Genomic DNA, 25,050 nt, shown 5'->3' with positions numbered 1-25,050 from the left:
AGTGAATGACCTTTTGTTTTGAGATTGATGGTTTTATTTTTGGAAGAGATTTAAGCAAGGGAGGTGACCAGGGAGCCTCGATTTCCCTTCCTTCAGAATGAGGAAGAAAGTTAACATGCCCCTTGCCCACTACCTGGATTCTTGAAAACGGGGGGCCCTGCTTCATTTCACTTTCCAGCTCTGGTGTTGTACTCTCCCTAATGCTGCCATGGCAGTGCTGGCCCAGTGGCTTTGGATAGAATGAGTGGCTGAGGCCACGTAGACCTATGTGATTCATTTTCTACCCATCCTGAGAATGCTATTCTATTAAGTCTCAATGAACCTTCCTTCTCTCTTCCTTCCCTCACTCAATCCTTTTGTCTTCAGATATGCCCAGCTGACTCAGCTTCTCAACCCCAGTGTCCCTGTGAGTTTTAAGCCCCCCGCCCCCCTCTCCCTCCTTCGGCTTCCCCTCATTGTCTACTTTTGAACCCACTCCCTCATGGATGGAGTTGGCAAACACTCTATAATTATATTGGAAATCACAGGTTCCCAGAGACTGGGGGAATAATTATACTTAATAGGAAGAAAATGAATTCCCAGTTGCCCTCTGCCGGGTGGATGACAGTCCCGACCCTATATTTACCTTCTAATGATATGGCAATTACCATTTAATAATTACCCTGATAATGCCTGGCACCTGCCCAGCCATTAATTGGTTAATGGCCATTGTGCCATGTGGAGGATTAAGGGGATGCCTGCTCCTTAATTTTCATAACTTAAAAATCTTGAGTTCTTGGGAGGCATGTGTGGAAGTGAGAAGCAAAAGGCTCAGGGTTTTTAGCCAAGGGTCTGGTCCTTAGGTGGACAACTCAGGCCCCCTGGGAGCATTGGCAGAAGGAGGACACATGGGAATGTCCTCCAAGGCAGAATGATGCCCTCGCTCTGACTTAATCCAAGGAAAGGAGCAGAGATGGTCAGGGGACCGTAAAAGGCCAAATGGAGCCCCTCCAGCATTAATGAAGCCATTTATTTATTCCTTCCGTCTAGTGGAAACACTCATCATCAACAACTCTTGATGCACATAGATCTGGTCCACATTTCTTCACTGGCACCAGGAGCTCAATCCTGTCTTAGAAAGCAAACTAGTATCTTTCTGAAGACAATATATATACATACATATATATGTATATGTATATATATATATATATATATATATATATATATATATATATATAACAGTTCTTGATATCTTATTCAGGACAAGCCCAGAGAAAGTACCTGAAATATTTGTTTATATGTGTAATCATTAGCAAAACAATAGCATAGGAAGAAAAGTGCATAAACTTTGTAGTCAGCGAGCTCTGAGTTCAAATCCCAGCTTTGTCATTAGTTGTATGACCTTGAACAAATACATCACTTGCCTGCTCTAAGACTTTTTTTCTTAACTGAAAAACAGGAACAATTGGGGCTGGGAAAGTGGCTCAGTGGTAGAGCGCTTGCCTTGCATGCATGAGGCCCTGAGTTCAATTCCTCAGCACCACATAAGCAAAAAGAAAAATGCTGGAAGTGGCACTGTGGGTCAAGTGGTAGAGCGCTAGCCTTGAGCTGAAGAACTGAGGGACAGCACCCAGGCCCAGAGTTCAGGCCCCACAACCGGACCCCCCCAAAAAAAACCAGGAACAATAATAATTAATACATAGTGTTATCTCCTATGTAAGAATAATTGATAACCCCTAGTGGTTATTAATGAATAATCACTATGTATTTGTAATTGTTAATTAATAATCATCAACGCATAGTGCTATCTATCATGTGTATCGCATGGTGCATAGGAGATATCCAGTGGTTCCTGATACTATGGTATGAACTGTGCGGAGTGCCTGTATTCATATGTCTATACATGTGAAAAAACATCTGGAAATGGATATATGCCTCGGTAGATGTGTACATGTGGGTGTGTATGGTATATACTTGTGGAAAGACATGGCGACAGATCTGGAGGCTATACAGGTGCAAAATAAAATTAGGTAGGGATTTTCCTTTTTTCTGTGAGTGGATGTGGAGGTCCTGGAAGTGGGGGTGTGGTGGGGGGGATGGAGTGGGGTCCCAAGCAATGATCATTTCATTTTGTGACAAGTTTTTCTGTGACTCATGGGTGAACTAATCCTCTGCTTCAATCTGGAGAATCACCAGAGATCGTTCAAATCCCACAGAGGGAAATTACATGGAAGGTGTTATTACAACACAACGTTCACACATGTTATTTCACTTAATCCTCACATTAACTTGGCAAGGGGAGAAATATTGTGCAAAGATAGAACGCACCAGTTAATTAAGGAGATGGTTTTATTAAGGCTATTGGCAATGGGGGGAATGCTCATTAATGAGGACTCTCCAAGCCCTGGGTTTTCGAGGCAGGTACACACAGGAGCCGTGGGCGGGCCTAGTGGGAGTTGTGAGGAGGATGGAGGCTGTCTTTCCCAGTTTGTTGAGGAATGAAGGAGGTGGGTCTTTTCTGGAATACATGACAGAGGGTGATCTTTTGAGGTTAGCCATTTGAGGGGGGGTTGGAGGGGGTGGAGGAGAGGAAACACAAGTGGGTGGGAAGATTTCTTAACTTTCTAGAGCCTAAGGCTCAGATCAATTTAGCATTATTGAGAAATCTAAAGGTCATCCGAGAGGTTGAGTAACTTGTCTGACATAACCAATTTGAAGTGGAGCAGCCTCAGTACCCTGGCCTTTCTGGTTCTATAGCTGCTATCTTTCAGAAGCGACTATTATTATTATTATTATTATTATTATTATTATTATTATTATTATTATTTTAATGTTCTTTGGTTCATTCAACAAATATCCTCTGTGATGGCTGTGTGTGCCAGGTATTGGGAAATCTTGGTGAACGGACAGCAAGGGTCCTGACTTTGTAGAAGTTGATAGAGAACAACTTGACAAGTGAACAGAGAAGATAATCTGAGGCAGGGTTCAACCTCAGGGAACTAAGCAGTAATGTGGAGAGTGGGGGGTAGGCCGGCTTCTCAGAAGAGTCTGGAATGGCCAGCCAGGCCCACCCTGGAGGGAGGCATCTGGCCACTGACAGCATGTCCTAGGAAGAGAGACCCTTGAGTACAAAGGCCCTGTGGGAAGACTTTTTCTTCATACAGGCCCAGATCTCGGAAGCAGTGAGATTAACAGTCAGTAAATTTAGGCAAGTTCCAGACTAGAAAGAAGATATTTGAATTTTATCCCCAGTCAGATAGAAGGAACTGTCAGGAAAGCAGCAGACGCTATTGGACAGTGTTAAAAGACATCAGATAGAGGAACTTCCTGCAGGGCCAGGACAGGGAGCTCTGGGTCCATGAGCAGGTGTAGGGGCTGCCCTGCCTCTCTGCTGAGCCTCTCGCTCAACCCAAGAACGAGAGACCCGCTTCTTTTGTCTGTCCATAGTCCTCAGCACCTCTGAGGTGAGACTTTTGCCTCCCTGTTGACCTTCTGATTCCTGTGTCACACTGTACGATGTCGACGTGGGCTTGCTTATCCCTAGCAGGGGCCACCTTTTGCCCTCTGCTGTGGAAGTCTTAGATTGTGTGGCGAGTCTCAGATCCAACAGCCGGTGTGTGAACACGCCGTTAAAATGAAGACAGGTGTGGGTGAGTGTTGGTCTGGGCATCTCCTGCCCTCACCCCCTGGGACTGCAGAGCTTCAGGACAGGCTAACGCAGGGGCTCCCAGTGTGTCCTAAAGGCATTCAGAATAATAGATGGAACTTGGAGATGTTCTGTGTAGAGTGGTCCTTCAGGCCACTACCTATGAGCTATCTGCTCTGATCTACAGCCAACCGCTATTACCTGCTATTAGCACTGCCCTCTATTAGCAACTATTATCCCTTACCAACTATTAGCCACCATTAGCTACTATTATCATCTAGCTCCTATTATCCATTATTAGCTACTCTTATCAACTATCTACTATTATCTGCTATCAGCTTCTATTATCTTCAGCCATTATCCAGTATCTTCCATTTGTTATCTGTGATCTACTATCAGCTACTATCTATTATCTGCCCGGTGCTACAATCTATGGGCTACTTTTTTATTCTCTACTATCTATAGTTACCTACCATCTAACAGCGACTATCTATTATTTAACATCCATCAGCTGCCATCTAGCTATCATTCCCGATCTTGCTCAGCACAGCAATTAATAGCCATTATAAATCTCACCAAAATTTTGCTTACAGACGCCCCTCTGTGAGGAGAGGCTCCTTTCCGACACCCTGTACGTCTGCAGTGGCCTGCTCCGTGTTAGGTTCGTGGTGGGGAGGCCATGGGACCGCTGCCACTCTCCGCATCCTGAGCTCCTGCAACCACGAGACTCGGGACTACGGCATCCCAGATCCAGAGAGAGCTTTTGACAGGCAGAGTCAAAAGTCCACCCTTGGTGCTTGAAAAGAAAAATAGCTTTAATGACACACATTTGGTTTGTCCAATTATTCTACCTGCATGAAGCAGAATATCTTCCCCTGAGAATAAGGATTCAGAAAACAGCCCAGGAACAAGACAGATATATATATACGTGTGTGTGTGTGTGTGTGTGTGTGTGTGTGTGTGTGTGTCTGTGTGTGTGTGTCTGTGTCTGTGTATGTGTTTGTATGTATGTATGTATGTATATATATATATATATATATATATATATATATATATATATATATATATATGATTGATTTGCCAGTTCCATCATTGCCAAACATACACCAGAGACAGGTTTGGGAGGGTATTCTGGAAGCCAGCAAGGGTGAGGAGTGCTGCTGGAATGCAGGGGCTGGGGCAGGGGGCGGGGAGCAAAACTAGGCCCTTAGGAGGAGATGGAGGACCTGTGCAGGGGGGAAGGGAGGAGGACCTTCATCCCCGGGGTCTGGGTGCTGTCTGACATCGCAGGATGCCGATGGCGGTGCAGAATGCTGGAGGAGACTTGCAGCCAGAGCGTGGGCAGTGTTCGGTCCTTGGCTCCAGGAAGTGGTGTGGCCTTTAGAGAGTCTTTTCACCTCAAGGGATTCCTGAAGTGTGCACACATGAAGCAGATGGCCAGGAGAGACATCTCCTGGGGACATGGGAGAGAACAGCGGAGGGGGGCAGAGCAGGGCCAGGTACAGCTCCAGGGCCCCTCTGGAGTGGGAGAAGCCCGGGTAAAGCTCCATCAAGCGTCACAGCTGGAATGGTCATTAGAGAGAGCGTCTGGAAGGGGCTTTCACACTGTGGGGACATGACCCACTAGGGTAAGTGGAATCGATTCATGAGCTGTGACCAGCGTTAAAACCAACAAGCAAAAGAAACAGAATAAAATAGAGGGGAAAAATGGGGGTGGGGTGGGGCGGGCAGCACATAGAGGAAAATGTATTTACTTGTGAGGTGAGTTATAAGAGAAAAGGTTATTGCTTACTGTGAGTTGGGCTGAGTTTGGAAAGCACCAGGGCTTAGAGAGGCGCTGGTACTGAACCAGGACAGAATGTGCCTATGAAAGAAACTGGCGACTATGCCAGCAACCCTGCCCCTCTGTAGGGGTCATCTGGGAGAGATCCCTCTCATGAACGGAGGGAGATAGTGGGTTTTCTAAGGGAACACTGCCAGGACCTCAAGACCCCGAGATGGGGACATGGTGTGCAGCAGGTATCTTAGGCGCTAGGTTAGGTGGTTCAGTGGTTTAATTACAGCTCTGTTCAGTGAACCTAGGCCCAGTGCTGGACCAGGATCGGGGAAAGGAGGGGTTCAGCCTCATAGCAACTTTCAGGAACCGCTGAGGATTTAAAGACTGAAAGCCAGGTACCAGTAGCTCACAACTGTAATCCTAGCTACTCAGGAGGCTGAGATCTGAGGATCGTGGTTCCAAGCCAGCCTGGGCAGCAAAGTCCATGAGACTCTTATCTCCAGTGAACCACCAGAACACCACAAGTGGCACTGTGGCTCAAAGTGGTAGAGGGCTAGCCTTGAGTAAAAGAGCTCAGGAACAGCATCCAGGCCTGGAGTTCAGGCTCCACAACCAATAAAAAAAATGAAATAACAAAACTAGACAGACTTAGGTTCAAAACTCACATCGCCATTTTCAGATGGGGTGAGAGATACAGTGTGGTTCTTGACTCTCATATGTAAGCAGAAATGCCTGGTTTGTACATTTTTTTCCTCTTCTTCTGTTTTTAAAATAATAAATAGTGGAATAATATGAGGGAAATTGCTTGGTGCTTGAATGTTTTCAGTAATTGTTTGCCCTGCTCTCCTCTCTTCTCCTTTTCTGGTCATCAAAGCCTCCAGATGCATTCTATCATTGACTCTCGGTCTCAGCTTGCAAAGCTAGGTACTATACACGCAGATCAGTGAAGTGAAGGCATGGACTGTGTGCATGGATATGAAACCGAGAGGCCCAGGTCCCTGACCACGACAGGGAGAATGCAGGTCAATACCAGCAGACAGAATTACAGGGCATGGATTCTCTAGACACCTCCAGTGGTACCCCTGGCCTCATGAACAGTGTGCTGTTGAACCACCCTCTAAAAATCTTTGAGGTTGGGCAGAAGCAGAGGGCCTGCATGGGGTGGCGCTTCTCTGTCCTGTTCTCCTCCCTCAGTCTGGCTTGTGTTAAAGCTACTGTCCAGGCAGGTCCGTGTCCCCTCTTGTCTCCTGGACTGAGATGAATCTGGCCAGGAGACCCATTAATGAGAGGCATGATCTAAGCTTGGAAAGGCTTTAATACTCTGGGGGAAAATATTGTTTTTTTTTTCTTTCCTCCACATTTTAAAAAAGTGTTTCTATTATCTCCCTCAAGATAAATTTCTGCTATTTACTCACAGCTTCCTCTATGAAAAAAGCATATGCATTCCCCCGGGGCGGCTTTCTTGCTTGATAACCTCATATAACCAGATTGTGGATGCATATATATCAAGATGCTTGTTACAGGCACCTTCTCTCTCAGGTGTGAAGGTGGATGGATGAGGATGCATTTCAGGCACTTGGGATGCAGGCAGCCTTGGTATGGTCCTGGCTTTGGAGATGAGCTGACTTCTGCATGTCTTCCCTGTCTGTGTGGATAGCAACATTCACTGTATCATTGGTTTTTTTAAAAAAATTCTTCTGTAACAAATTTCTACAAATATAGTACCTTAAAACAAAGCAGTTTATTTCCTGATAGCTCTGTAGGTTAGAAGTTTGCCACAGGTTTCACTAAGCTAAAATTGAACTAGGAACAGGCTTTAGGGGAAAGTCTATTTACCTTTACCCATTTCTGGAGGGTTGTCTGCATTCCTTGGCTTGTGGCCCCTTTTGCCCATCTTCAAAGCCAGAGTATAATATCTTCCTTACCTTCCTTCCATTGCCACATCTTTTTTTGGCTGCAACTGGGTAAGATTCTCTGTGTTAAGGGAACACAGGATTAGACCTGGATAATCTCCACATTCCAGGGTTCTTAGCTTTTGACATGTCTAGAATCTTCCCTTTTTTGTATATACCAGGTATCAATGATTAGGGTCTGGTCATCTTTGTTGGGCCTTTGGGCTCAAGTTCCTCATGACATGTAAACCTATGTATCTGTTTCCTCTAATTATGTGGCTTGTTTTTATTTTCTTGGTATCATTTAGAAGAGGAAAAGCTTTAAATTTGGAAGAAGTCCAATTTCACTGCGTTTTCACTTGCTTGTCGCATAGCTAAGAAGTCGTCACCTAGCGAGTCTGTACAACTTGCTCCTATGTTTCCTTTAAGAATTTTGTAGTTTTCTTTCTTGTGTTTGAAAATATGACCTGAGTTAGTGTTTGTGCATAGTGAAAGTTAAGGAGAGAATCACTGTATAGATGGATGTCTAGTTGTTTGTGAAAGAGACCATTCTGTCCATCATTGAATTGCCCTGATATCTTTGTGAAGTTTTGTGGCTCGTTCCTGGACTTTCCATTCTCACACGTGTATCTCTGTCTTTCTGCCCATCCTATGCTGTCTTGAATGCTGTAGCCATGAAATCAGGCAGTGGAAATCCACCATTTTGTTCTACCTTTTTTTTTTCTTTTTTTAAAAAATGGCTGACTATTCTGCTTTCCCTAGGAACTAGATGGATCCCGGCTCCTTGTCTGCCACCCTTGGAGAACACAGTTTTGGATTTATCCACCCTGTTGGTGTCACCCAACACATTAAGGTTCCCAGGGAAGAGAAATCAGTTCTGTTTTCAGAATTGAATTCTGTTTTTGGAGGGTCCTCAGATGTACGTTGGTTGCTTAGCAAAGTAAAGATCCACCAGAGAGATGAGCAGGCAGCCCCATGTAAGGAGAAAAGGCTCAAATTCTTCGTCCAAGGCCCTCATTTCCAGCACCATCCAAAGAACTGTGCCCCCCCCCCACTTTATTTTGAGCTCTGTGCTCTCCACACCATCCGCCTGTTTGTCTCTCATTCCGTATTTTTATATTGTCTCTCATTTTATATCTTTTATTCTGGGACGTGGTAGGATAAGCAGACACCTATTTTGGAGGAGCCGTTATAATGAGGCTTCTGTAGAAACAAACACACTGAGTTCGAATAGGTTCTTCAGCCCACGGGTCTATCTGCTTCTGGCTGTGGACAATTGAACAAAGTGTGTTGTCTTTCCCTCTGACTCAGAACAGAGACTGGAAACTTCCTGCTTCTAAACCATCGCCCCAGCCCCAACGCTCTACTTTTCCTCTCCTGAGAGGGCTGCATTTTGGGGGGCAATTGGAAGGCTTTTGTTGGGGTGAGGATACGATCCTCATTCCGAGGCTTTTTGCTTCCAGTTGTATTTTAGTCAATAGAGTGAGACATCTTTTTACTTGCTTAACAGGTGTATATGAGAAATACCTAGGGGATTAGGTGTCTCCTGGGTGCTCATCTGTCTTTTGCTGAGTCCCTTCCTTCCTGCCTCCACTTGCAGGAAATTAAGCTTGAAGTCGACAATGTGGCTTTTCCAACTCCACAAGCCTAGTTATTAATTGCCAGGTCCTGGGGGAGTTTCTGTTGCAGACTGTAAGCTAGGAAAAGCTTCTCTTAGCAAATCCATATTTTTTTTTCTCTCCGTGTTTTCAGGTGGGCTGGTTTTAAGCCTTTCTGAAAGCTTCAGAAAGTGGTCTTTATCGTCTACATCTTGAAAAGTTTGTTAACGACTTCTGGCGTGCTGAAACCTTGGCAAATAAATACATAGTATGAGTCTTGAGAGTTTAAAAAGTGACTATAGTTTGAACAGCTGTTTGACTACCTCAGAGCCGGGAATTCTAAGCTTCCTGGCTGTCGCTGGCAGAGCCTTTGTTGCTTCAGCTCAGTCAATTGCATACAACACACAGTGGCTGGGTCTGCATTCTTTCTGTGTTGCCAGTAACAGAATATTTGGGTTGAGGCAACTTGAACATTAATGAACCTGAGCATGTAGCACATACCCGTAATTCCAGTTAACTAAGGAGGCAAGCAGCAAAATCTCATCCAGATTCCTTTGAAGCTACTTCATTCAAAACATCTATGGAGTGTTTTTCCTTTGCCTTCAGATCATGAGTACTAGGCTATCCCAAGCCAAGACAGTGGTGGGACATTACTTCAAAGACAAAACAAAAGAACAACAAGAAAGGGCGGATGGCAGAGCGCAAGTGGTAGAGTACTTGCTGAGCAGGTGTGAGGCCCTGGACTTAATCCCCAGCACTACCAATCAAAGAAATGTGTTGCTAGCCAGGTACTGAGTTTAATCCTAGCTATTCAGGAGGCTCAGATCTGAGGATTACAGTTTAAAGCCAGCCTGCGCAGGAAAGTCTGTGAGAGGTATCTAATTAACCATGAGAAAACTGGAAGTGGAGCTGTGACTCAAGTGGTAGAGTACTAGCTTTGAGAAAAAGAGCCCCAGGAACAGTGGCTAGGCCCTGAGTTCAAGCCCCGGGACCAGCACAAAAAAAGAAAAAAAAATGACTGCTGATGAAATTATAAAGTTTCAGAGATTAAGAAAGGCTTTTGGTATGGCTGAACCCATAGAAACATTCTCATTCCTCTGATCCACTAGCTGTGGTGTTTGCAACCCTAGAATCATCCTGGGTTTGCTAGGAGAAATTATAATTATCTCAAGATATTGTATTTCTGTTCCTAGAAAGCTTCAAAACTACTGATGTTGTGTGGTAGTGCATGTCTATCATCCTAGTTACTCAGGAGGCTGAGGCTTGAGGATCTCAAGTTCAAGGCCAGTCGGAGAAAAATTAGCTAAATTCTGTCTTAAAAATCAAAATCAAAAGGTACACGAGTAGGACTCAAATGGTAGAGCACTTGCCTAGCATTGCTCAATCACCTGGGTCAATTTCAGGTGCCACACACACAAAAAAGAACAAACAAACACAAACCAACCCCCCTCAAAAAAAATCCCACCAAGAAACAACAACAAACTAATGCCTGAATTATATTCTTAGAGATTGTGGAATGTGAAGGCAATGCTGAATACCAAGACTAACCTCAGAAGTTAAAAACATATATAAGAAGCTTAATTTAAAGCCATTTGTGCTGCGATGTAAAATCAAAATCAATGGATCACCAAATCTAAGATGCTGGTGATAGAAAAATGCATTATTTTTTTTATTTTGGTGTGTGTGTGTGTGTGTGTGTGTGTGTGTGCCAGTAGAAGGGAAGAAAATATGGCCACCGCACGACAGTCTCCACCTACGGTTATCTATGTCCTGAATTCAGAGATAAAATAGGAAAAAAAAAGATGTCTCCGAATCCATGAAGGAAGGCGTGTATCTAAAGAAGGATCGCCCTTTAAAGCAGTCTCCTGGCTGGAGTAATTTTATCCAGATTCCTTTGAAGTTACTTCATTCAAAACACCTGTGGAATGTTTTTCCTTTGCCTTCAGAACCCACTTTCTATTTATACAAGAAAATCATAGCGTGCCGAGCTCGAGGAGGCATTAGCCTCCATCCAGACAACCCCCGGATCGATTTAATTATAGTCACACCTTGTTTTAGACTAAAAATGGTGTTTCCCAGCCTTCATCTCTCTGTCTCTCCACCATTCCTGGCTCTGGGTAGCTTTGGGTTGCTTCCAGCCATCCGATTCGCCCTCCTGGGTGGAATGCTTCCACCCGTGAGGCTCTGGGAAGTCCTGAGCCGGGGGATGGGGGGGGCAGAGGAGAAACCACTCGGGGAGGAAGCCTTCTGCCTCCCTTGGAATTTATGTTGTATTAGAACAGATTAGGTCAAGAGCAGGTACTTGGCCAAGCCTTGCTCTGCAGAGAGAAGCTGCTAGGATTGGGGAATATCAGGACTTTGCCAGACACAGGCCAAATGAGACATGCATGACGTCTTCAGCTCTTACTTGGCGCCTTTGCAAATTAGGAAACCCAAGAGCCGCCGGGGCTGTGTGTGTGTGTGTGTGCGTGTGTGTGTGTGTGTGTGTGTGTGTGTGTGTGTGTGTGTGTGTGATCCTCACATCAAGGGCAGTCAACGGTACATAAGGCAGTTTGCATCTCCACCAGACAATCACCAACAGGACCTCTTTCCCTGTTCTGCAGATAGGGAGAGAGAGTGGGGGGAGAGAGGGTGGGATACAGGGAGAGGGAGGAGAGAGAGAGAGAAGAGAGAGAAGAGTGGGAGGAGAGGGGGAGAGAGAAAGAAGGAAGAAGAGAAAGGAAGGGAGAAGAGGACGGGGGAGGGGGAGAGGAGGAAGAAGAAGGGGAGAGGAAGGAGGGAGGGGAGAGACACCTGGCCATGCTCTCTGAGCCCCAGACTAGAACACAGGATCAAAGGAGATGAGAGGGGAATAGAACCTTTGTCCTGGTTGGGGCTTGGGCACAGGCCGTCTTCACATCTCAGATGGTCCTCCGTTAGTGGTGTAGGTGAGGCGATGAACTTGATAATGACTTGCACAGGGGGTGGGTGTCAGCAGAGCCAGGGCTTCTGGGTCGGGAGGCAATCTCAAGGAAATGGTTTAGAAAGTCCAGGGAAGAGAACGGATGTCTGAGTGGGACCATGGTGCTTGGTTCCTGGCCCTGTCTCCTTCTACCCATGCTTTCCGTCACATGCCAGGCTTTTCCCTGAAAAGAAGCTGGAAGCTTCCTTCTCTTACATTGTTCTTGGCCTTCGTCTCCTATAGCTCCTTTCCCATCATCACCATAGTCATCATCATTGTTGTCGTCATCATCATCATCATCATCATCATCATCATCATCATCACACTCTTTGTGTTGTGGTCATGGGGCTTGAAGTCAAGGTCTGGGTGCTGACCCTCTGTCCCTAGGCTTTTCTGTTCAAGGCAAGTGCTCTACCACTTTAAACCACAGCTCCACTTCTGATTTTTAGGTGGTTCATTGGAGATAAGAGTCTCCTGGACTTTCCTGGCCCAGGCTGGCTTTGAACCCTGATCCTTAGATCTCAGCCTGCTGCGTAGTGAGGTTTATAGGCATGATCCACCAGTGCCTGGTTCATCATCACACTCTTTAGCGTGGGAAGACATAGCTTTGGGTTTATAATTAGGCTCCAAATCTGCATTTCCAACGGGCTTCTCCAGGTTGCAGCCACTTTAGGGACCACATTCAGAGTGCAGCCCATTTAGGGAAGTGGTTCTCCAAGTGGTCCCCTAACCATCATCGGCAGCAGCAGCAGCAGCGGGGACTGGTTAAAAATGTAAGTCAGTTTCTATATACCCTTGGTCAGGCATAGCAGTGTACGCCTGTAACCCCAGCCCTTGGGATGCAGAGGGAGTACGGAGTAGGACCATGCGTTTTAGACCAGCCTGGGTTACATAGCAAAACCCCATCTCAGAAACAAAACAAACCCCAAACCCCAAACCTCAAAACACAAAATAAGCCCTTCAGGTTGTCTGACACAAGCAATGTGGTTATGAAATCACGGAGCTGGTGTTTTTCAGGCTGAGCCAAGCTTTGGAATCACCCAGTGAGTCATAGCCAATTAGCGCGAGAGCTCTGGGCCTGCACTTGTGTTTTGTTAGCGTAATAGTTGGATGAAAGCTTTCCAGGTAACTGTAATACGCAAGTGTGCAAGGGCCCTACGCTTGCCTTTCGCTGTGGGTGCAGGGAAGGGAAGTGCACAGTGGAAATCAAGCACCTCGAACCCCCTTCTTCCCTTCCTGAAGAGGCTAGTATTTTGAGGTATGGGGGGGGGCTCTGCAACTTCTAGAATATTCTGTGAGTCCTTGTTCCAGTGAACCCTGCCTATGACTTCTGCTGGCAGAGCCCTGCCTTGCTGTCAAACTGGGGGATGTTCTTCCTGGGCCGCGCGCTCCTCTGCTCTGTCTTCCTACGGATGGGTGCACACGCTGAAGAAGGAGACCTGGTCACCCTCCTGGCTCCCCTGAACGCACAGGAGAGGGGGTGTGACGTATCAGGGTGGGGTGGGGGAGTGTTCCTGAGTTCTCCCAATGCAGTGCTTCCATTTGGGCTCAAGCTGGGACCTCCTCACTCCTTTTCTGATGGAGGCCAGGAGGCCGGGAGGCAGAGGGAGGCCTCTGTGCTGGAATCCCGGGCTTGCCGGCCTTCAGGAGAGCCAGGGTTGGTCTCTATGACCTCTTGACCTGGTCCCCACAGGTTTTCCCCAGCTGCGGAAACAAACAGGATAGAAGAAAGGCCAGGGCAGAGCAGGGAGACCCCGTAGACGGGCTGGGAAAAGCAGCGCTCCAGCGTCCCAGGTGCATCGTCCCTGCTCAAGCTCATGTGCTCCCAGATTGCTTCCGTTCAGATGTAAAATGAGTTACAGTGTTCTTGGAGAATCCACCCTCTCTCCCCCCAAAGATAGACAATTGCGTTTACCTTGAGCATAGTCTAAAATGAGCACAAATTCCCTCCATTTGCCTGGGAAACAGGGATGTTGGCTGGTAGGCGTGGTAAGAGACAGAGAGAAGCCAGCCAGTGGGACTCCCCTGTTTGCATGGGTCCCAGAAGTAAAGGACTCTGAGTCCTACAGCCCACCCAGTCCGTTCTGGATGTAGTTGTGTGTGTGTGTGTGTGTGTGTGTGTGTGTGTGTGTGTGTGTGTGTGTGCGCGCGCGCGCTTGCGCATGTGCTCTAGCAGGCTGAGACATTGGGGGACAGTTTCTTGGTCCATCCACCTGCCCCTCCTTTTGGTGCCCATGCCATGAAAGGCGCTGGTTTCCTGGCACCTGCTGCCTGGCAGATGGGCCCTGACCTTTGTGGCAACTAGCAGTGTGTTAGGTAAACAAGACCCCCTGCCCCGTTCAGTCTCCTGCTCCTGCTGCCAGTGAGCTCCGTTTCTGACAGGCTTGATCCCTGGAGACTGGGAGTCTTGATGGCAGGGGCAGAAGCCAGGGTACCCACGGAACTGAGGGGTGGGAGGCAGATGGCGGCTAGAAAGACAGCCTCTGACCCCTGCCAAGGAGCAGGGAGCCGGCCCCCCAGCCCAGCAAGCAGCCCTGAGGATGCCGTGGAATCACGAGGCTGGCAGGAGAAGGGGAGAAGATGGGGTGGGGGCAGGTCACTTCCACAGCCTCGTGCTTGATGTAGTGATGGCGGGAAGGAGAGGCCAGAGGCTCTGACAGTAGGGCCCAGATGTGTGCAGCAGGGCCAGGCCCAGTCTCAGGCCCCCTATTAGCCTGATGGATGGCTCTTGTGCTGCTAACGTGGTTAGAGCAGGCAGTGGCCTAGGGGCCCGGCAGCGCAGATACCGGGCCAATGCCGGCCCTGCAGTAATCACATTTTCCTGTCACAGAGGGGGTGTGAGCACCTACCCATAGGCCCAGAGGACATTAGTTAAAGTCATTTAGAAATATAGATGTGTGGTTTTTTTTGTATCAAGCTTTTCTTACCTTATTATGATGATTATTTTAAACCACCAGTTACTGCCCAGGGCACACACAAATAGGAACTGCTCCAAGAATAGATGGTCTGGGCAGCGTGAGGCTGGGTGGGTGTGGGGGCTCAGCGCTGCAGCTGGGGGAGCACCCCATGTTTCCTGGCCGAGGGAACACGGAGCCCTTTTTCTCTCATTTCCCAGACATTCCCCACTCTTGTTTCAGAATAACTTTTTCTTAATGAATGCAGCCCCTGGACGTCCCCACACATAATTTTCTCTATGATTAGCCCTTTACATTAGCATGATACAGGTGTCATAGGTATTAAACATCACTGTTCACCAATTCCTTCCTTCCCCTCCCACCCTCTTTTCTTCCTCTCTCCCTCCCTCCCTCCCTGCTTCCCTCCTCCCTCCCTCCCTCCCTCCCTCCCTCCCTCCTTCCCTCCTTCCTTCCCTCCTTCCTTCCTTCCTTCCTTCCTTCCTTCCTTCCTTCCTTCCTTCCTTCCTTCCTTCCCTGCTCCTCCATCTTCCTTTCCTTCTCCTTCTCCCTCTCTATCCTCACATCCTTTTCTCTCTAGGGATAAAGTTCAAGAAGACAATGTCCTCTGTTCATTCCTGTACCATTAAAGCAGCTAATCTTTGTTAGGAGAGTGATCTGTCAGATTGTCAAATGAAACTGCAAATAATTGGTTCATCTATCTAGTCAATAAATACTTATTGAATGCCCACTAATTTACTGATATACAGGAGATGCAGCCACAAACAGAAAAGATTGAGTCTCTGCTCGTGAGACTTACAATGTAGCATGGGGCTCAGGCACTGGACAGTGTATTCCATAATACATTGTAATCTCTAACATATACCCTGAAGGAAAACTTTACATGCACTAAGGAAATGATAGCTAGGGAAGTTGGCCCAGTCTGGATGTTAGGGAAGATGAGGAAGAGCTTTTGTAGGGTTAGAGCTGTCCAAAATTGACACCGGCTGCTTTATAGCTGAGTTTCCTTTGACCAGAAGGTTGAGTAGGGGTGAAAATGTTGGTGGGGACATTTTAAAGCCTATCAAGCAAGCATTGTCTAGAAAGGAGGTGCTCCTATTTTTAAAAAATCTGTAATTAAGTTAGTTTCCTGGCCAAATATGTAAAATGCAGCTTCGAGTTCTTTCCTGAAAGAGAAATGGAGCCGCATGGTGGTAGAGCATTGGTCTCACATGCATGAGGTGGTGGCTTCAGTTCCTGATGCCACAGAACAAAACAAAATGAAATGATAACAATAGCAGCCCATTATCACTGTGCTGCTTGCTAAATTCACCATGGTGATCTCTTCACCTTATCTCAGAGGAGACGAGCCATGAGCTCTGTGACCTCTAGAGGAGCCCCAAATTATTACCAAAACTTTACAGAGGAGGATTTGACTCTCACAAAGTGTGAGAGGCCCAGATTCATATACCATGATCTTCTGATGGAAAAACCCAACAAACAAAAAGGATTGATTGTGTGTTTTCCTCTATGTATTGGTTAGCTATGGCCACAGTGATGCTGTGTAGTAAATCAGCCTTCAGATTTAGTGGCTTAAACCACAAGTCATTTATTCTCTCCCAGCTTTTGAAGCTCAGCTGGAGGATATTCAGCTGACTTGTCTCAGGCCTTGCTTTAGGTCTGTGTGTAGCAGGGGTGGGCTCAGGCCCACAAGCCTCTCTTCTTCCTCTGGGGATCATGGCATAACTCATTATGCAGCCAGAGGTGCAGAGACTCTTAAAGTTTCAGCTTAGAACTGGCCTGCTCTCACTTCTGCCTCATTAGATGTTAAATGGACTCTTGTATGTAATTCCAAAGCTAAGGAGAGGGGAAGTATACTCTACTCTCTCAAAGGGAAGGCTCACAAAGGCACATGGGACAGGTTGGATGGATTCAGGGAGGGATCCAAGATTACAGAAAAAACCCATAAGTCACCACATTCCATTTGTTCTTTTCAGTCTGCCAAGTTGTTTCTTCACCCAGGCCCAAACAATATGGCAAACATTGTGTCATTGTTGAGAAGAACAACTTGAACAGTGTGTGTGTGTGTGTGTGTGTGTGTGTGTGTGTGTGTGTGTGTGTGTGTGTTGGCACTGGGTCTTGAACTCAGGGCCTGTGTACTGTCCCTTAGTTTTGTTTGCTCAAGCCTGGGGCTATAACACCTGACCTAAGCTCCACTTTTGGCTTTCTGGTGGTTAATTGGAGATAAGAGTCTCATGGACTTTCCTGCCTGAGCTGGTTCTCAGATCTCATCTCAGCCTCCAGAGTAGCTAGGATTACAGGCATAAGTCACTGGTGCCTGGCAATCATGAAATCTTCATGAATAGGCCTTTCCAGCAGAGCATGAGATGAGCTGTAAGAGAGGCAGACAAAGAGAATATTGGGAGCAGGTGCTTTCAACAACAAAAAAGCCACATCATGAATCGAAGAAAGAAAATTATCAAGTTGAAAAAATTCTGGTGTTAAACTCCAGTCATCTTTCAACTAGTAAAAACCGGTTATGGCAAGCATTGAAGCCTGTTGGTAAGTTGACACCATTCCTTTGTTAGTCGATTTAACTCCTATTTTTCTTTTACTGTTATAGTGAAAGGCTTTGGAAAAAAAAATCTGTGTTGGTTTTAAAGATACAGTTTGGGGAAGAGGATGAGGCTGCTACTGCTTATCCAAGTACTATTTGGGAATGAAATCTGGAGAAGGAAGGATTCTGGGAAGTGCCAGAGAGAAAAGAGGCAATGTGGGGCAATTCTTAGGGCTGATGGAATATCAACACCATCATTTATTTAGGTCCTTGTGCCAAGTAGGATACTATATGTTTTGCATGAGGCAAATACCATTAACAAGTCTATTTTCGTAATGAGTGCAGTAGGTTCAGCACAGAGAGAGGGGAACCAGATCCTTGGCTGAATTATGAGTAGAAGCAGGTCAGCACCATGGACAGAAGTCCTGGACGAGGTTCTGTAGGGTGAGTTTCTGCCATGCAGAAGAGCAGAAATGTGTTTGAGTGGGTCATTTATAACATCTCCACACCACCTGGGCTTAGTTTGAGGGGCTACCTTTTGATAAGGACATGTTAGTAAGTGTTGGAAGAGGTTGGGGAGGAAGCTAGGGATATGAAACTTTTTTTTTTTTTTTTTTTTTTTTTTTTAGCTGGTTGTGGGGCCTGAACTCTGGGCCTGGGCACTGTCCTTCAGCTCTTCAGCTTAAGGCTAGCGCTCTACCACTTGAGCCACAGCGCTACTTCCAGCCATTTCTGCTTATGTGGTGCTGAGGAATCAAACCCAGGGCCTCATGCATGCAAGGCAAGCACTCTACTACTGAGCCACCTTCCCACCCCCAGGATATGAAACTTTGAAGACAGAATCTAGGAATGAGCCGGGAAATCTCAGGGAGATAACTGGAAGCTAAGTTGGCTAAGGGAGCATGATACACAGAGTGATGAGGTCTCATGTTGGGGGGCGGGAAGGAAGGGATGAGGTGAGAGAGAGCCAGAGAAGGTACCTGTAGGGAAATGGGTGCAAGAGATTTCAGGGGCATGCGAATTAATCCCTCCTCTTTTCTATCAGATGTCTGCACACCGTAGGTGTGGGTGCATTTGGATTTATTTGGAAGTTTTGAGAGGAAGTTAGAAGGGACAACGAGCCCCCTCATTCCACATGTAGCCACACACAAGTCAATGGTGCCTGGCTGGAGAGTGATTTCACTGTGTGCTAATGGTGACTTTCTAAGAGTTTGGACTCTCCTATTTTCAGCCTGGCTTCTCTCTGGCTTCCCGGGGCAGGGAAGGTCTTGGCCTGCTTTGCCTCTCCCCCCCACATGGTCTGACACCTTGATGGGTACATGTCACACACTCACAACAAACTCATATCCGTTTCTCACGTCAGGTTGATTTGTTTCCTCTGACTGAGTCCCATTCGAAAAAGAAGGCCGGGTTTTCCTCTGCCTGCAGCAATCGAGCCTGCCTGGGTTTCCAGGTCACTGGCAATTTTAACTATTCTCTCCCCTTGTCACTACAGATGTACCTCAAGGAGTCAGATCATGCATTTGCATTTCTGGCCTAGGAAAAATGGCTCCCATGTCTTTAGGATCAATACAGAATAGGCAGCTCTTGCTAGATGTGGGTATGTTCTCAGAGTTTGGTTGAAACTCTGTTGCTCTGTAGAAACTTCTATGAGCCATGGCTAAGGGGAGTTGAGAAGCACCTTCTGTTTTCTGTTGGTAAAATAGAGTTTTGTCTTGGATCAGGAGCCAGGACAGCATTGGTGGTAGGCAGAATAGGAAAATTACTGGCTTTGGCATCTGACTGTGGTGCTTAAATCTTTGCTGTGCTGCTTACTTACTAGTAAACCTGGGGGTATATCATGGAATCCCTCTGGGCCTCAATTTCCTTAGCTGTAAAATGGGGGCAGTTGATGCATACTGATAGTTACTGGATTAGTTAGGATGAATGGCCTTCAGTAAAAAACACACTGGATTTTAGTGTCGGTGACACAGTGAAGTTTTATTTTCATTATAGCCCACGTGGGACTGTAAGCCAGAAGAAGGGTTTGGTTCTATACAGTTGTTCAGGGACTGGATCTTTCCATTGATGGATGTATTTCTCCTAGCTTAGAAACCCAGCACTGGGCCCTCTGCATTGGATGAACAGATGAGGGTGGGGGGGAGAGAGAGAGAGACAGACAGATAGAGACAGAGACAGACAGAAGAGAGAGAGACAGACAGACAGACAGAGACACATAGAGAGAGACAAAGAGTGAGAGCACAAAGTATAACTATGGCCACATTAGGGTGTAGTGAAACACATTCCATCTTCCCCCCATTATCTCATGGCTGCACCAAGGTAGAGAAGGCTGAGAAATGACTGTGGACCTCAGAGGGAAGGGCCAGTGGTTTGGTGAGCAACTTACCACAGCTGGCCACTTTTCTATTGCAAGGGTATAATAAGGTGAGAGTGTAAGGAAAACAAAAGCAGGTAGAAGGTCTTGATTCGATGTAGCGCATTTCAGGACTCCAGAAAGGTATGTTCTGCAGCACTGTTTACATAGAATGAAAGTGAGTTTTCAACCAGCAACTGAGAAAGGAGTTCCACATCTCCAGTCACTTGGAAGTGATATGCTGTCTTTGCGTGCTTGCTCTTGGCTCCTGGGAATTCTGCTTACTAGGGGACGAAGGGTTAAACTTCCCTGGCCTCCATAGATACTCAGCCGCCATAGATACTCCTCTTGGACAGCTGGAGTGTCTTTCTAGGGGCCTTAGCATTCTCTTTGACTGCAGTAACTACATCTGGCATCCCCTATTTGGGAAATACAAGCAACCAGTCAATTGAAAAAGGCGGCTGCTGATGGTAGCATGACAAGCAATATCCATAGCTGCTTGTAATCTCCTTCAGACATCCGCTTGTTCCCACCCAGCCCCACCGAGCGAGCAACACACGGGCTCCTATTATCTCCAGGGCCTTCTGTCATCAGAAATGCAGATGAACCTGGACCTGATATGCCACTGTACATGCCCCCATGCCCTCTGAACATGGGCCTTCTTCAAGTGTTTGCCCTGCCAGAATAGCAGATGAGTGGGGGAGGGGGGCGGTGCCCACACGCTGCCATGCAGTGGCATTTGGGAATTAGAAGATGCAGATCTACTGATTGCTTGCTCCATGGTCTTGGAAAAGTCACTCATCAATCCTCCTCCTCCTCTTCTTCCTCCTCCTCCTCTTCTTCCTCCTCCTCCTCTTCCACCTCTTCCTCTCCTCCTCCTCCTCCTCCTCCTCCTCCTCCTCCTCCTCCTCCTCCTCCTCCTCCTCCTTCTCCTTCTCTTCTTCTTCCTCTTCCTCCTCCTCTTCTTCTTCCTCCTCTTCCTCTTCTTCCTCCTCCTCCTCCTCTTCTTCCTCCTCCTCTTCTTCCTCCTCCTCCTCCTCCTCCTTCCCCTCCTTCTCCTCCTCCTCCTTCTCCTCTTTTTGCTCCTGATTTCTTCCCATCATCTCTTCTGTCAGTTTGTAATACAGACAGAAGACCCTCACCAGCCAGTGTTAGGCTTCTGAGCTTTAGAGCTGTGAGCCTACAAAACTTCTATTGTTTATAAGTTACCCAGCCTGTGGAACTCTGTTATAGCAGCTGAACACAGACTGAGACAACACCATAGTCCTGTGGGGAGTGACCCACTGAGGAGCAGACACCAGGCCATCTCCATGCAGGGGCTTTGCCTCCCCTTGCCACTCCTGTGCCCTTCTGGTCAGGGTGGGAATGGGGCTGTGGGCCACCACCGCCCCACCCGGCCATCTTGCCCTTTGGGATTCACAGCTCGGCTCATCCTCCTTGATGAATGTGCCCCACCACCGAAACCTCATCAGCTGCCAAGGCAGAGGAGGTCAGGCCCAGCGGCTGCAGACAATGGCCTTATCGGCGGCCGCTGGTGAGGGTATAAGCAGGGGATTGGATGGTATCGTTCTAATTTACACGGGATTTTGTTTCTTTCCAGGTACTTAGCATGTGGATCTAGGTGATATCAAAGGCAGAGCATTATACAATAAGTAGGCTTAACCTCCATCTCACCCCCTCTCATCCTTCTGTCTCTTCGTTGAGGCCACGAGGAGCTGCAGCTGGGGTTGCCATAGTGACCAATTAGGATTACTGAGGTGTTCTTGCAGAGAAAAAAGAGAGTATCGATTTGGCTTTGACAGTGGGGCGTCTGGATCCCAGGGGAGCTCAGGATGTTCGGCATTACTAGGGAGCAGAGGGTGTCACCCCGAGGCCGTTCTGGGCTGGTGCTACTTTTGGGTTGGACCGGTCTAGGGTAATGACCATTGGCAGGCCCCTGGCTGTTTGGAGGTTCTGTGGCAGTGCTGAGGGACGCAGGGAGGGGACCAGGTGGGAGTTGACACCTTCTAGAAGGGAAGTGGGATTCCTTGGCTAGCGACAAGGAGGTGCCCAGACAGGTTCGCCGTGGCCACCAGCTTCCTGTTGTAAATGAAGTATTTCTGGATGCATTGCCTTGAGCTGGGGGAGGAGGGCCCTTAGGGTCTTTGAATGGGGCCGAGCCCTAGGTGGTTTCACTCATGTAAGCTCTTCCCCCTTGGGTTCTTCTGACTTGGAGGACACAGAAGCTGGAAGGATTCATAGGGGCCTGGCAAGCCTTCGAAGGGAGGGAGGACTGAGTCTGGTCCAATGCAGTTGTGTGTGTGGGAAAGTGACGTGGCATGAATGAGCCTTCGTTTGCTCCTCTGTAAGCAAAGGGTGGAGTAGGGTGAATTGGAGCTTTGTAAAACACAGACGTGCGCTGGCCACGTGTGTGTCACATTCTGGGTGTCAGTGGCACTGGAGGCAGAAAACTGGCGACTGAGCATGTAAGAGGGGATGGGTTGGAGACACCAGGCCAGAGTTTAGGTGACTTCCAGGGAGAGAAGAAGAAATGGGCGGGCTGAGATGTAGCGAGCACATGGTCATCGTTGTCTGTTTTACGTCGCTGTAATAGGATACTTGAGACTGGGCCATTTATATATATTAAAAAAAGAAGCAGCTTGGTTCATGGGTAGAAACGAGGAAATCCAGAAGTTGGTGCTAGCCTGTACTGGGCTTTTGGTGAGGGCCATAAGCTATCTCAAGCTAGGTGGAGAGCAGAAGAGAGAGAAGGAGGCTGAACTCCTGTGGATAACTAACCCATTCCTGCAAGAAAAGCGTCTTAAAAAGCACCCTCCGGCTAGATACCAGTGGCTGCAGCCTACAGTCCTAGCCACTTCGGAGGCTGACGTTTGAGGATCCTGGGTGGAAAAGTCCATGAGACATTTTATCCTTCATAAACTACTCAGAAAAGGCCAGAAGTACTGCTGTCATGGAAGTGGTAGAGCACTGGCATTGAGCACAAAGAGGCTCAGGGACAGCGCCCTGGCCCTGAGTTCAAGACCCAGGACTGGCAACAACAACAACAAAAAAAAACAAGCAAGCATCTTTCCTCTCTCAACACAATCACACTGGGGTGGAAGTCTCCACATGAGTCTTGGAGGTGGCAAACCTAATTCAGCCAGCAGCACAGGAGAAAGGGCATCGAGGCCACAGAAGGGTTTTGATGAGGCAGGAGTGAGAGGCAGAGGGCCAGCTGGCAGAGCAGGGGGGCCGAGCGAACCCTGCTGTCATGAATGTAGACCTTCTTCCTTTGCCGCATCCCCAAGTTCCCAAAGGGAGATTTGTCCGGAGTACTTTGGAAGTAAAAAGAGAGTGAATGAGAGGACTTTACCGGCAGGAGCATCATTTCCTGAGTGAAAGGTGGTCCTGTGTTGGGGCAGAGTAAAGGCATCCTGGGTCTGTGGCTAATAGATCAGCTAGGCCTCTGGCCCCATAGTCAGTATCACCATACTGGGGACCCTCTAGATGGTCCTCTCTTCTACTTTACCTTGTCCTGCAAGGAGTGAAGGCTGCATCACCCATCCTCCTACCTCCCAGGAGCCACTGAGACAGAGCCAGAGGGGTCTCTGCCTTTGCTTGCCTCTACATCCCCAGATGGCATTCAGGACTCTTAATTACAGCAGAGCTGGGAAGAGGACCCCGGAAAAACAAATTCTTCCCTCCCCCTTTGCCTCCGCAGGATTTAATAACTGCCCTCCTTAAAGATCAGGAGACATGATTAATTCTGACTCGAGGATTATTAAAATGCTTCCACCAAGCATCTGGCATTAAAAGTTTTAAATCAATTAATCTGTTGTTTGTGGAGGAGCGTTCTAGTTAGCACAGCTGCAAGAGCTGCTCAAGTTGCTGTTGGATGGGAAGAGGCTGTGCTGGTGGGAGGGCTGAGCTCCCCCGTGGGAGCTGGGGGTGGGGGTGGGGGTGGGGACTCCCACTGAGCTCCTGGCCCTTCCCAGTCCCCCCACCCCACCCAAGTTTCCCTTGCCCGGGTTGTGTGTGCCCAGCGTGCTCATTTGATTCTGTATCGGAGCCAAACAAGGAATACTTTTTGTTCCGTGTTATGTATGTCTCACATAATATTTGGGGGGGGGGGCAATCCTTAACATGGCCAATTAATTTTGTTGGTTGTTCCTCCGAAATTAAAATTAACTGGGACATTCTGTATGTTATTTGCTAAGTCTGTCATTCTACGTGTGGGCGGTTGAAATGGGGAACGTGGTAACCCAGTGGGAAGGTGGTAACCCAGTGGGAAGGACTCAGGGGTCAGTGTCTGAAGGCAACTCGAAAGGCCATTTGCCACCCTGCTAGAGTCATTCCCCTTCTCTAGGTTGAGCAAGTGATGAGCGATCATTTTTGTCAGTCGTGGGCCTGGGCACTGTCCCTGAGCTTTTTCAATCATCACACCGCCACTCCTGGTTTTCTGATGGCTCATTGGAGATAAGAGTCTGATAGACTTTCCTGCCCTGGCTGACTTTGAACTCAGATCTCAGCCTCCTGAGTAGCTAGAATGACAGGTGTGAGCCACAGGAGCCTGACCTGTCATGAGCCATTTTGAACTGTGGCCTCCCATACAATGGTTGGCAAAATCCCCATTGATTGAGAAATCATACGGAAAAATGATGTTCTCAACCCCAGACCCCTTCCCCGCTACCAGAATATGCCTGCCTGGTATTGTTCATGGCAGTTGGTTGCTTGCCTCTCATGTCGGAATGCCCATTACATCTCCCATTTATCCACTACTATGACTGTGGGTGTCAAACCGTGAGCTCCCATGGCGTGGCTGTGTTTGGGCCACATTTGAATGGTCAGCACCTACCCTGGTGCATGGCAGACGCTCAATCTAAATTGGTGAGATGAGTTCATGACTAAGCAACCCTGTTCAGTGTTCTCACCCAATCTCCCCAGTACCCAGAGTTGTCATATGTTGATGAATCATGAGTGGCTAAGCGCACTGGCCAGAGTCGAGACCAATCTTGACTGGTGGCCAGCATTCAAGCATGCAGGTTTTGGGCTTTTCCCAGGATCTCCCATCCTTCTCTGCACCTTGTAAATCCAGAGATTCGTACTTGGGGGAGACAGCCTGGACATTGCTTTCAGTGGATCAAGTTGAATGCTACCTCTTGGGATCAATATGAGTCCCATTGCTTGGAGGGAGGGGTCTGTGCATGGAGACCCCAAATCTGGAAGGACTCATTACATAGAGTCCACTGGCCCTCTGGGCTGTAGTTCATTTTGGGGCTTCCATTGCCTCTCTATAAATGGATCAGGCTTTGGCTTTCTTGTTCCCTCAGCAGGACAGGGGAGGGAGGAGAGCTGATTCGCCCAGCCTTTGCATCCCATCCAAGTCTCCTTTGACCCTGGCCGCACCTCCGATATTTCTTGTCAGACACTGCAGTCA

General features: G+C 47.6%; 1 long non-coding RNA gene across 1 annotated transcript in view; it reads left to right on the top strand.

Annotated features, from left to right (window-relative positions):
- LOC138838783 (uncharacterized) overlaps positions 1 to 25,050 on the top strand; it is a 174,676-nt gene that overhangs the window by 110,686 nt on the left and 38,940 nt on the right. The gene's annotated exons all lie outside the window — the stretch shown is intronic.

Source organism: Dipodomys merriami, unplaced genomic scaffold (genome assembly GCF_024711535.1).
Source record: "Dipodomys merriami isolate MVZ:Mamm:240054 unplaced genomic scaffold, mDipMer1.0.p SCAF_29, whole genome shotgun sequence".
Classification (NCBI taxonomy): Eukaryota; Metazoa; Chordata; class Mammalia; order Rodentia; family Heteromyidae; genus Dipodomys; species Dipodomys merriami.
The sequence above is the reverse complement of the archived record's forward strand: the minus strand, read 5'-3'. Positions and strand labels throughout refer to the sequence as shown.